Genomic DNA, 13,288 nt, shown 5'->3' on the forward strand with positions numbered 1-13,288 from the left:
ATAATATGAAAAAGGGGAAACCCAAATGTCCAACAATGGATAAATGGATAAAGTGCAATATATCCATATAATGGGCTATTATTCAATGATAAAAGGAAAGTACAAATATGTGCTATCTAGATGACACTTGAAAATATGTTAACAATTTTAAAAATAACACACAAAAAGGAAAATACTGTCTCATGAAAAAAGCCGGTCATCAAACCATATCATTATATGATTCCACTTACATGAAATATCCAGAATAAGTAATCTACAGAGACAGATTACTGGTCACCTAGGATTAGGGGACATGGATGTAGGAGGAGAGGCTAAAGGAGCATGGGGTTTATTTTTGAGGTAATAAAAATGTTCTAAAATCAATTGTGGTAATTGTTGTATAACTCTGTAAATACGCTAAAAGCCAATGAACTGCATACTTTAAATGGGAAAATTGTATGGTAAGTTATATCTCAACAAAGCTGCTTCCAAAAAATACAAGCTTAGTCTCTGCAAGAACATTCGTAATTCAACCATTTCTAAATAACGGTTTGGAACTTCTATCCTCTGCACCTCGATGCCGACGCCCCATGATGAAACACTATGTACTTTTACACAAAAGCAAAACTACTGACCTACCTGGGTCTCTGGAAGATGTATTCTAAGTTATTTATCCAACAGAAAGTTAAAACAAAAAAAGCTGCATTAACAATCTAAACTCACAGTATTCATTACCTTACATTGGGAAAGTTGACTTCCATATATTTAAAGATGGCACATAGCAAAATTATATGTGGGAATTTGACTTTAACAGAAAATCACACAACAAAATCAGTTTCTTCAAGCTAGCCCACACATAAGGAAAAGCAAGCAATTTTGTATACTCCAGCTCAAGAAAAGTATCGGTCATACGTAGGGTTGGGCCTGCCGTGCATCTGGGCCGGCAGAGGCTGTTCTGTGTTGGTTCCTGGAGGGAGCCCACTGGGGAGAATTTCAGAGCACTGGAGTACATGCAGCTGATATGCCATGTCCCAATACTGGTTTGTTACTGTAATACTGTGTGGCCTACATATGTTTTGGAGTGTGAGGAAAGCTGGCCCGCAGATGGCTCCCTAGATTACTGTGCCATTACGCAACTGGAACAGTACTGCCAAGTTACACAAATGGGGTGAAATCCGTTATGTCAAGGCATTTATGTTGTTGCATAACAGGGTTTCACCAGAGACAGTGGTCCATTTGATGGTGCAGGGGAGGGAGAGGGCCTTGAAACCCCTCCCTGATAATAAGACACAGGAAGAAGAGGAAATAGGTTCCATGAATGCCCTGAACCCAGGGAACACAGGCTTACTGGCAAGAGGACCCCACCTCACCACCCTCACCACTAGCTACCCCTAAAGTATGACGAAGGATTGACCTCCCCCTCGAACACCCACCTGGGCACCCAATTTGTCCAGGGAGCCTCCCTATCCAGAGCAAGGATAAAGCACCAAAACAAACAGCCAGAGGGCCACCACACCTAGCGACTCTGATCCCCTGCTTAGACTTGTCAAAATTTAAACCCCAGTATACAGAGCAAGATGAGGAATGGGCCCATGAATGAGGATTCACCAACACTGATCCCAATTCCATGTGGAAGATCAACACCCATGGCATGATCTTCCTCCCTGAGGCTCTGGTGTATCCCGTCCTCAAACACCTACAGGAAGGGACCCATTATGGAAGGGATGCTTGGATGGACCTCATTAGGCCACATCTGAAGAGCCCTCATTTGCAAAGAACCATTCAGAGGATTATCCAAGCCTGCCAGATGTGTGCCAGGAACAATCCTAAGACAGAATGCACCCCAGTGAAAAAGGGAGCACAATATACAGGTTATGCCCATTTGAGGACTGGCAAGAAAACTTTGTACAGATGCCTAAAACCAAAGGAAATTTCAAATTTTTCTTAGTTTTTGTGGACACTTTTTCTGGGTGGGTAGAGGTATACCCCACTAAAACTAAGAAGGTGACTGAGGTAATGAAACGTCTACTTAAAGAAATAACTCCTAGGTTAGAACTTCCTCACAGCACTCAGAGCGACAATGGGCCATCGTCCACTTCAGGGATCTCCCAGAAGGTTGGGCAGGCACTACAAATACAATGGAAATTGCGTGCATGTTAGAGATTTAATCTACAAGAAAGGCTGAGAAAACAAACCACACAATGAAGACGAACCTGGCAAAACATGCCAGGAAACGCATTTGCAATGGGACCAGGCACTCCCCATTGCCTTGGTCCAAATTAGGGTGGCACCTAGAAGTGAGCCTAAGTTAAGCCCTTTTGAAATAGTTTATGGGCAACCCTTCCAAATCTCAGTTTAGGGAATGCTTCTCCCTCCCTAGATTTGGAGCACAAGACAAAAATTGAGCAGCATGTATAACATTCAGGGCAAACACTAACCACTTTACACAAGTTTGCTCATTGCAGGTTCACCTACCCACCTGATGAGCCCTTGCACCCATTCCGCCCAGGGGGCCTAGTGTTACTAAAGACCTGGAAAGCTCAAGGTCTTGAACAGCAGCTCTCCAAGCAATGGACTGGTCCCTCTGACATCCTACTAACAGCACCCTCTTCTCTAAATTTCACAGGAATTAAGCCCTTGGATCCACCACACACAGATAAAATGGGCACCATCTAAGGGAGATTTGAACTCTGCTGCTGTGGTTGATGCTGAAAAGGACAGCTGGACCAGCACTCTGGAAGGAGACTTTAAATCTCTCTTTTGGAAGAAGACAGTGGGCCCCAATGCAACGTGACAATGTTCCTTTACTTTACTTATGTGTTTGCAAATCTAGGGACTTTCCACTGCTTGATACTCAGTTAGGGTATGGTCCTTCCCATTGTTAAAAGGAACACCTGGCTGGCATAGCTCAGTGGATTGAGCGCGGGCTGGGAACCAAAGTGTCCCAGGTTCGATTCCCAGCCAGGGTACATTCCTGGGTTGCAGGCCAGAACCCCCAGCAACCACACATTGATATTTCTCTCTCTCTCTCTCTCTCTTTCTCTCTCTCCCCCCTCCCTTCCCTCTCTAAAAATAAATAAATAAAATCTTTAAAAAAAAAAAAAAAGGAACAAGGGTTGAAAAGAAGTTATAGTTATTTCTGAATGAGCATAAAAAGTTGTGAGAGTTTTAACTTGAAATGAGAAAGACCTCAGTTCTTGGTTAAAGTTATTCTGTGCTTGCCTTCTGATCTTATGGAGACTACAGGGAACTTAGCTGTTTTGTTTACATCAGGAATCCTCTGTCTCTGCCATTTGGGCTTCGTGCCATTTAGACCCATCAGTGGGTCCATCAGTGTCTGCGGTACTGGTTGGTGTGAGAGCAAGTCTCTGCCGTTAGAGGCTTTGGGCCATTTGGACCTAGAAGAAGTTGTCTGTGGGACCAGTTGCTGTGAGACAAAATTCTAAGGCTAGTTCCAGTCCCTCCACCACTTTTTCTGGAACTGTCTTTGCTTTGGATTTCTGTTTTGTTTCTGTTTTGCAAAGATCATTTTTAAAAAGAAACTAAGGTTTCAAAGGGTTAAAACTTCACATTAAGCTGTAAAGTAACAAAAGATATAAGGCGCTGAGATAAAATTTTGGTCAATATTGGAAGGACAATGATTTCCCTTTTTGCTTTGTATTTTCTCCCTAATTGATGGCTCTAGAATTTGGATGATAATGTGGGTAATCTTAGGAAGGGGAATCGGTTTTAAGGAAAATCACAATGCTCAGTTTTGAAACTGGACTTTAGGACAGATAACTGTTCTCAAGAAGGTGCAGCTCGCACAGACTCCAAGGGGTGCCTGGAGCAGACCATGACAAGAAGCATGCTTCAGCCACCTGCATCTTCCTAATGATTGTACTTTTAAAGGGAAAGAGAATTCCAGGTGCAGCCTAAGACCAGTCTGGCCTGGCAACTGGTGGCAGGGTTATTTTGAGGGGTTTACAAGGGAATGGGTTTGAGAACAGAAACTTGCCTTTATTTCAAATTGTATGTTCATCAAAGAAAAGATTCCTTTTTCTTTCCATTGAATTCTGTCTCTAGAGTTTTGCCTGTTGGCAGCAAGCTGTCAGGCACCCACTAGCTGGTTCTGTAACCAGAGTGTTGTCCCAACACTCTTATGCCAAAGTTGTGGTTTCGATCCCCAGTCAGGGCACATACAAAAATCAACCAATGAATGCATAAGGAAGTGAAACAACAAATCAATGTTTCTTTTTCTTTCTCTCTTTCTTTCTCTCCCCCCTCTCCCTTCTCTGGCTCTAAAAATCAATAAATAAAACAACATTGCTCTAATCAACAAAAATAATTTTTGCTATTAAATACTAGATATTGTTCCTGCTAGAGTGGGTGCAGGCAAACAGAAAAAGACCATTGTTAAAGAATATCTGGCCCTGGCCAGTGTGGTGTCATCCCGTAAATGGAAAGGTCGTGGGTTCAATGCCTGGTCAGGGCACATGCCAAGGTTGCAGTTCAGTCCCTGGTCATGGCCAGGCAGCCAATCAATGTTTTCTCCCTCACATCGATGTTTCTCTCCCTCTCACTCACCCTCCCTTCCCCTCTCTAAGCACGTCCTTGGATGAAGATTAAAAAAAAAAAAAAAAAAAGAGTATCTGTGGTTCAGCCACAGGAGATGGAGAAACAGCTACACTGAATACACACCATCTTTTGTTGGCTTTCTCTAATTGTTTCACCATCTGAAAGGAATAAATCACTTTTCAAGAACATAAGGGAGCTACTATTATTCCCCCACAGCCGCTATGTCAATGTGATGGAAAATGCAATCCTGAGTCCTCAATAAGAAACAACGCAGAGAACATATCCAAACCCTTGGCCACATCATTAAAGGAAAAAGTGAGAAACTCTGAGGGAAGGAGGTAAAAAATATCTGTTTTGTTAGTAAAGAAAAGAGGAGGTATATTCTCAGCAACAGGCAAATAGATACTATTACCATTTAAATGAGGATAAATACATACATTGAACATGGCCTGTATATAGTAACCTACTCTAAATTACTAAATTACAATAGACATTTTCATCTAGTAGTTACCTTACTCATACAACATCCATGTATTAGACCAATCTGCACACAAGCTAATTTATTTCACAGATATTACTGTCATTAACTTTATCAAAAAATGTGGGTAAGAATAAACCTATAAAGATTATACTTTTTACCTTTCCTCATCATGCATCCTCACTAAAAACATAAGTTTGGATGCTTTGCACACTACTCCACAAAAGATGTTCTGGCACATATAAAAGTTCTAATTTGTTCTGCTATGTGATGCTTTAATTATACTAAAACTTATAAGGTCTTATTGTTGGGGAAGTAGAAAACCACTACACTTCAACTCACCTAGTTTATTTAACAATAACTCTTCCCCTGACTCAGATTCCAAATGACTATTTTCAGACTTAAACAGCTGCCAAAATTCCTAAATCTACGTGGGTGATAGATGAGATTAGAATTCTTACCTTGAAACATTTCCTTTGCTTCTAACCTAACTATGACCCATTAAAATGATTTAAGTTGTATTTGTTTTAAGGGAAGTACTGCAGCCAAAGTCAGCTTCCACCAATACTCCCAATAAGAAATAAAGTATACAAGATAGGAGGAACTCAGAAAGCTGTAAGGCAGATAAAAACAAAGAGCAAAATGACATTAGTGCCTCCTTATCAGTAATTACTTTAAAAGTAAACAAATGCTCCAATCTAAAAGCAGAGATTAGCAGAATGGATTTAAAAAAAAAAAAGGCATGATCCAACCACATGCTCTCCACAAGGCTCACTTTAGAAACAAGTAGCCTGAAAGTGAAAGGATGGAAAAAGATATTCCATGCAGCCCTGGCTGGGTGACTCAGGTGGCTAGAGTGTCATCCCATACACCAAAAGGTTTCAGGTTCGATTCCCAGTCAGGGCACATACCTAGGTTGCAGGTTCAACCCCCAGTTGGGGCACATACAGGAGGCAACCAATTGATGTTTCTCTGTCACATCATTGTCTGTCTGTCTGTCTGTCTGTCTCTCTCTCCCCTGCCCCCTCCACCCTCTGAAATCAATAAAAAATATATCATCAGGTGAAAATTAAAGAAAAAAAGATATTCCATGCAAATAGTAATCAAAAGACAGCAGAGGTATCTACACTATCAAACAAAATAGACTTTAAATTTTTTAGAAAATGGTGTAAGAGACAAAGGACACTACATGTTAATAAAAGGTTCAAGGAACCAAGAAGATAGAACAAGTATAAACATCACATACCTAATAACAGACCATCAAAATATATGAAGCAAAAGCTGACAGAATAAAAAGGAGAAATAGGCAACTCTACAATAACAGTTGAAGGCTTCAATACCCCATTCTCAATAACGGGTGGAAAAAAACAGAAAGTTGAAACAGTCTGTTTGGGTTTACTGGTTTAACACAATAAACCAAATAGACATACATACACTCTACCCAACAGCAGAGTGCCCATAGGACATTCTCTAGTATACAGTGTATGCCAAGCCACAGATTAAGTCTCAATAGATTTTTTTTTTAAATAGATACACAAAGTACCCTCTCCAACCACAACAGGATAAAGTTAGAAATCAGTAAGAGAAGGAAAACTGGAAAATTCACAAATTTATGGAAATTAAATAGCACACTCTTCACCAACAGGACAAAGTAGAAATCACAAGGAAAATTAGAAATACTTAACAGACAAATGAAAATAAAAACACAACATACCAAAATGTGTAGGACGCAGAGAAAGTAGAGCCCATCAGGATAGTTATAGCTATAAACACACTGAAAAAGAAGAAAGTTCTCAAAGAAGCAATCTAACTTTACAACTTAAAGAACTAGAAAAAGGAGAACTAAACCCAAAACTAGTAGAGGGAGAAAAAAATTTTTAAAAAGTACAGCAGAGTTAAATGAAATAGAGATTAGAAAAGGAACAGAAAAAAGCAACAAAACCAAAAGCTGGTTCTCTGAAAACATTAACAAAATTGACAAACCGTTAGCAAAGCAAGAAAACAGAGAAGACTCAAAAACTCTTTTTAAGGTGTTCGATAATTTTTAAGAATGTAAAGGGTCCCAAGACTAAAAGTTTTAAAACATCTAATATAGAGAACTTAATATTACTATCAGATTCCTACAAAGCAAAAAGTACATAAAATCATTAATTTAAAAAAAAACTTTCCTAAGAAAATTACATGAAAGCTAAAAAGAAGACAATTATCAAATCAAAACTAACCTCACTCTGTGTAATATTAATAACAAAGAAAATAAAACAAAAACAATGCTTAGAGGAAAGTGGTTTATATACACTGAAAATATGTAATATACTGTTCAGATAAAAACTTACATACCCATCAATAGTTTGATAATTTTTTCATAGCAGCACATGACAGTCAAAGAAATGCAATCACATACTCAAAAACAGGTGATTAAAATAGCAGCTGCCGCCACCACAAGGGAGACAATCCAAGGTTCTGTCGGAACGGACAAACAGGGATACTTCAACAGCTCTCAGGCAGCATCTCAGGACGCCCCACTCATGGTCCAGCTGTTCTATTTAAAACTAAATTACGTGCTTCCAAGGTAGGACAGTGGGATTCGGCCTGTATTTAGCACCCCACCCCCCCCAAAAAAGTGAATGGGTCTTAGTGGAATTAATCTGCACTAATAATGCTCCATCAGTGCAAAGTCCTCCTTCAGCTTACTAGAACCCTTCAAAGACTGAAAACAAGCAGTGATAGTAATAATATTTACTGAGCACTTACTATGTGCCAGGCTAAGCACTTCGTGTGTGTTAGCTCATATGAGGCTCAATATCATCTTAAGGGTGTAACTGCTATTATCCCACTTTTGCAGCTGAGAAAACTGAAACAAAAAGAATAAATAAGTTGCATCTAAAGCAAGCCCATGATTCAAACCCATCCAGTTCGGTTCTGAAGCCCAACCCCCCTTAGTCACTACACTACAGGATGGAAGTACTGTAACCAACAATAATGTATAAAGTTTAAAAGTCATGCCCACTCCACCCATTATCTCCCGGAAGCCCCCAACTTGAAGATAATCCTCTGACAGTTTGATTTATCACAACTGATGTTCAACTTCCAAGTACTGAGGGACTTCAACCAAGAAGAGCAAATTTTGGATGGTGAATACTGTGGAGATTTTTTTTAAACACCAAAATGTAGAATATAATACAAATTAGGTAATTTCACAAGTCCTGAATCTCTTTTCCCTCTGCTATTGTAATAGATGAAACCATTATACAGGATTCTAGCTAGACTGTTCTAAAGAGAATAATGCTTCAATTCAAGTCAATAAAAATTTCTTCCTCAAAATATTTTGCAGTATTGGCTAATTACAAGGGTAACTCTCATTCTACCCCCTTCATTTCAGAGTTCAGAATGAGACTGCAGTTCTAAATATGTGCCCAAGCAATTCAAGGCAGAGTTCTAAGGTCATTAAAAATGAACTTAAAACTTCATTGTAGAACTTAAGACAAGTAGAATGGGAAACTGAACAGGTCATATTATAACGCTGCTTAAGGATGACAAATAAGGAGTGGATAAGACTCACAGTAATTACACAAGACATCCTCATAGAGATGCCAGAGTTTGGTTTGGTTTTAACTTTTGGCTCATGTTTTATTTAAAGTGCCTTAAATAAACGACTACTTTTTTTGGTCTACTGAACTGAAAACATTCCACAATACATTACAAAAATAACTTTCTAGTTTTCTCAGGGGAAAAAAAGGCAATTCGGAAGAGGAATGCAGAGATTAAAGAAAGAGATGACTCGATTTACACGAAGATTACAACATGAACACGAAAGATAAGTGAAAAGGAGTAACCACGAAGTGCTGAAAGTATTAGGTCATCAGCTGCCCTAGACCTTCAGGCACGTAAGCCAGCTATCTGAAAACAAGGAATGGGCTCGCAGTTGCCAACATTCATATTACGTATACTAGATGTATTAAAACTTCATTCTACAATGGATAATGCCCAGGGAAGCAAACCAACGGATTCAAAACTACGCTGGTACTAACAGGCTTAAATGACACGGGGGAGGAGGGACGAGCCAGCCAGCCTTTGCGTAGGGGCTGCAGGAGTCCTTGAACTGAACACTTGCAATTAAGAACCCGCTGTTGGGAAACTCTGCAGAGTCATCAAGGGCAATCTGATTCAGGTTCAAATCAAACCCACAAGGTGACAAGTTGTAAACAGAGAACACGTTCTGGGCCAAACACCCATTGAGAGGAAACAAAACTAGTCATCGCCGGGGTCACACCACACCCACCCCACCCTGACGCTTGGCACTCCCACGGGGTGGGTGCTGGGCTGGGTACTGGAGTGGGTGGAGAAGCGGGGGTGCAACAGCCCAAGACCCGCCGCCCCCCTCGGCTCGGCTCGGCTCTGCTCTGCACCGCACAGCGGCGACTGGCGCTCGGGGCCCTAGAGAAGGGGCAGGGCACGAGGGCCGCCTTTGCTTAGAGACCGTGCTGAGGACTCTCCTTGGGGGTGGGAGTGGGAGGGCGGCCAGGTGTTGGTGGATGGGAATGGGATGGAGCGTTTTCCAAGAACAGCCAAAACCCCAGCCCATCAGGGATTTCCCCTCAAGATCCGGTCCACGTCCCCAAAGACATGCCTTACACAACCTGTCAGGTGAGGGTCGAAGGGGTTTCAGGGCGCAGACCGCGGAAGGCCAGGAGTCGCACTTCCCCTGGCTTCTACCGCCCCCAAGACGCTGCGGCCCAGGGAAAGCAGAAGGACAGCCCCCGGCGGGAAAGCCGTGGTAGAGGGTCGGCGGGCCAGGCTCGAACAGCGGAGCACTCACCAGCTTAGGAGGGGGAGCGAGCAGGGAGTGGACAGAACCACACCACTTGGCTCGGCGCAGGCAGTGCAGGCGGCTGCTCTGTGGACGCACCGTGGACTCCTCGCCGCCTGCTGCCGGGTGTTTTCATACAAACCCGGGTAGCAGGCGAGGCGGAGGCGGCGGCGGCAGCGGAGGAACCTTCCCGCATCCCGGGCAACGTCAGCGCGGCGCCCCGCCCACCGCACGCTTGGGCCAGCTAGCTCACGCGCGCGGGGAAGGAGGGAGGGAGGAGGACGGGGTGCGCGCGTGTGCGCGGGCGTGGCAAACGCGCACGGAGCAGAGGGCGGGTCACGCGCGTGGCCGAGGGTGGGGAGTGCGTGTGGCCAAAAAGAGAGAGTGAGCTGGCATGGAAGGGTAGGGCTGGGGTGGTTCTTCCAGATGGCTGGAGGGGGTTTTGCGCGCGCCTTCGGCCCTCGTCCACTACAGCAGCCGCCCAACCGAACAAAACGCGTTGCCAGGTGGATAACCACTTTCCGAAATATCACCTTCCTGTACGCTCCCGGTTAGAGACCCCGTCTTTTCCCGGAACTAAGCCAGCGCCCACCCCTATTACCATTTAGCCGCCCCGGACAAGCGGTTCTTACCTCTCCCCACGTGATACCAGGTCACATCAGTCCCTGGGGGCCACGGTAATGTTTAGCGATTTCCTGACCTCAAGGAAAATCCATAATACGTTAGCAGACTAGCAGTTTCCCTAGCTGGGCTCACAGGGCACAACGAAATTGCACCTTATGGCCAAACCTACATGCCTAGTGTAGCGGGGAACAAAATAGCATGCTGACTTATTTTTGGCTATTTTGTATGGTGCCTGCATACAGTCAAGAAAATGGCAGTGCTAAATTGGCCACTGAAAGCAAAGACGGAATGTTTTATCTGAGAAAGTTATGTCTCAGACAAGTTAAATACTGATACACCCCTTTGTGTGTGGACTGTAATATATTTTTAATAAATCCTTTTTTTTTCCAAGAGCATGGGTCATGTTTCCTGCTGTTTATAGTAGCTGACAAAGAATGTAACACTACTACTACACAGAGCAGGAGTTTTCAACCGCTGTGCCTCCCGCAGGGGGCACGCTGTAGTGCTGCAAGAATTTTTTAAAACATGCAAAACCTGACTATCTAGCCAGGCCCTTAGGTTTTCAGATAAAATGACAACAGTCAACACAAGAATGGCCATCTGCTGTGATTGAATCAAACTTTTTTTGTTGTCAGATCAGCAAAAAATATAACACTTTTCAGTGTGCTGCAGAATTTCAGTAACTAGTTGATTTTCCAAAGGTTGAAAATCGCTGAGATAGGGAAATATATTGAGAGCTGTGAAGTTCTTATTTTGCTTTCTTACCATCATGTTTAAACGAGATTGAGCAGGTGTGAAGGAAGTTCCAAAAGTAATCCAAGCTTATTGTAGCTTGCCCTTGCCAGATAGACATCTTTACTAGGATAAACAAGAGACTATCACCTTTTAAATGCCTTAGTTTCTCCCACTATAAGCACCAAAAAGTAGGTTATGGTATTTTAAATAATTTTAAAACATACCACCCCAGACAATCCAGTTTGAAAAGCATTATCTAAGAATGCCTAATTATCAAAGAACATTTAACATTTTACAGAAATTAAGTATATGTAATACATATGAAACTTTATTCAAACAGTATCTTCATAAACATATCAACCAGCAATATGGAAAGATATAAATGTGAATGCCTGCATTTGTAGATTTTGAATTCCATTTTAGCAAAGCATTGTTAGTGTGATGTGATAGCCAGAACACAAACCCAGTAAATTAACACACACAACTAGGTAAAATGCAGAGCCAATCCCATTTGTCACTCTTTTCCACTACTTTAAACAGCTTCCTCAAAACACTTTACAATGATACATGAAACTAAACATAAATAATTGATGTAGATAAGAGTCTAACCTTATAATGATATTCATTTAACTAGGATTCCTCATTACAGTCTAGCCAGTGCCTTGTAGGTAACCAATAAACACTTAATTATTTTAACTTGGGACTAGTCAGGGAAGAGAAAAGTTACCATTGGAGCCCAGCCAGCTATCTCTTTCTCTTTTGCTGATTTTCTTGCATACCTTTAATAGAGTAACATACTGTTGCGTATGTAGAGTAACATACAAGTATGTTTAGTGATATAGTCTTTCCAATTAGTCAACCGGGCAACTGCTTGGCTAGTTACCTACTGAGCAACCCAGCACAAAGGAATACATAAGAGTTATACAAGGTAACTATGCTATTAACTCAGCTTTTATTATATGTAGGTTCACTCAAAGCAAAACATCAACATACATTAATATCCTATTTATACTCTAGCAATCTAAAAGAAACACACACACATAACAATCAATGGGGGAAAACAAACCTGAGACCCAGAGTCTCAGCCAACAGGTCCAGGAGACAGCACCCTGGGCAAGGGAGCCATAACCCTTTTGCAAGGAACAGCTGGTCTCACAGGTTGAAGAGGGTACAGCCTGGATCCAGCAGAGCAGAGCCTCCAGTGGCAGATGCCAAGGGAAGTCAGCGTGATGTGGAGCAGCACTCTGGTGTGTGGAACTCAGCTGTCCCAGCAGTGGTCTGGAAGCAGCCTCAGTTATGCACTTGAGAGTGGTGCACTCCACCCCTCTGGGTCTCTTGATAAGTGTCTTGGCACCCCTGATGACAAGTGGGCACTTTCTCAAAATGCCTATCTATGGGCGGTCCTGCTCTGCAGACATGGCTGTTCTTGTCACATGTGCAGAAAACTTAAGCATGTGTTTTTGCCAGATGTGTCTGGTGTGACTTAGGTAGTTTCCTTCTGGAACCAAAGCATCATGGCTGACTGGCTGCCAACTTGGTTGACATGAATGACATCATTTTGTTTTACACACTTAACTGTCTTTACACACTTTATCCTGTCTTAACTGGACCAATGCTGTTCTGGCCCTGCTCTCCATACATACAAAATCCAACAAACTTTATAAGAAAACTCTATAACCATCAGATTTAGAACAGTCATAGACCTCTCAAAAGTCTACAGCCATTTCCATCTGGAACCATAAATGTTAGGAGCACAAGCTTAGCCATGAACTTTCTGAAACATGAGTAGTCCACAGGAGTTGTAGGATTGTTGTAACTATTCAATGTCATTCAATGATCCCCAATTTATTGAGCACCTCCTGCTAGACACAATACTCATGATCACGCCCAACAAAATACCTAACAGCTGTCTTGTGCCAAACTGAAATGTTATCACACATAGACCATGGAGCAGAAATGCTGTAAGAACAACGTGAGCTGAACCTACGTGAATGTGGCATGGCTGGGAAATGGAGGGAAGCAACCCTAGCATTTCACACAATGGAGAAGTTCTGGAGACAAAAGATTTTACAGTGACAAACGGTTTCCTGGAGTCATGTGGTAAACTG

The 13,288-nt window shown here is 42.2% G+C and overlaps 1 protein-coding gene across 9 annotated transcripts in view; it reads right to left on the reverse strand.

Annotated features, from left to right (window-relative positions):
• Positions 1 to 12,454, reverse strand: part of AGTPBP1 (ATP/GTP binding protein 1) — a 138,683-nt gene extending 126,229 nt beyond the window's left edge. Inside the window, exons 1-2 of one of the 9 annotated variants that reach the window (XM_036021793.1) lie at positions 9,831 to 10,037; positions 6,729 to 6,788 (exon numbers count right to left, since the gene is read on the reverse strand). The gene's annotated coding sequence lies outside the window, so the exon portion shown is untranslated. Of the gene's footprint in view, positions 1 to 1,965; positions 2,836 to 6,728; positions 6,798 to 7,351; positions 7,847 to 9,830; positions 10,054 to 12,246 lie in introns of those variants that run through there. The other 8 variants (XM_036021792.1, XM_036021798.1, XM_036021797.1 and 5 more) reach the window with 8 other exon arrangements.
• Between the last annotated feature and the right edge of the window lie 834 nt (positions 12,455 to 13,288).

Source organism: Phyllostomus discolor, chromosome 3 (assembly GCF_004126475.2).
Source record: "Phyllostomus discolor isolate MPI-MPIP mPhyDis1 chromosome 3, mPhyDis1.pri.v3, whole genome shotgun sequence".
NCBI classification, from domain to species: domain Eukaryota; kingdom Metazoa; phylum Chordata; class Mammalia; order Chiroptera; family Phyllostomidae; genus Phyllostomus; species Phyllostomus discolor.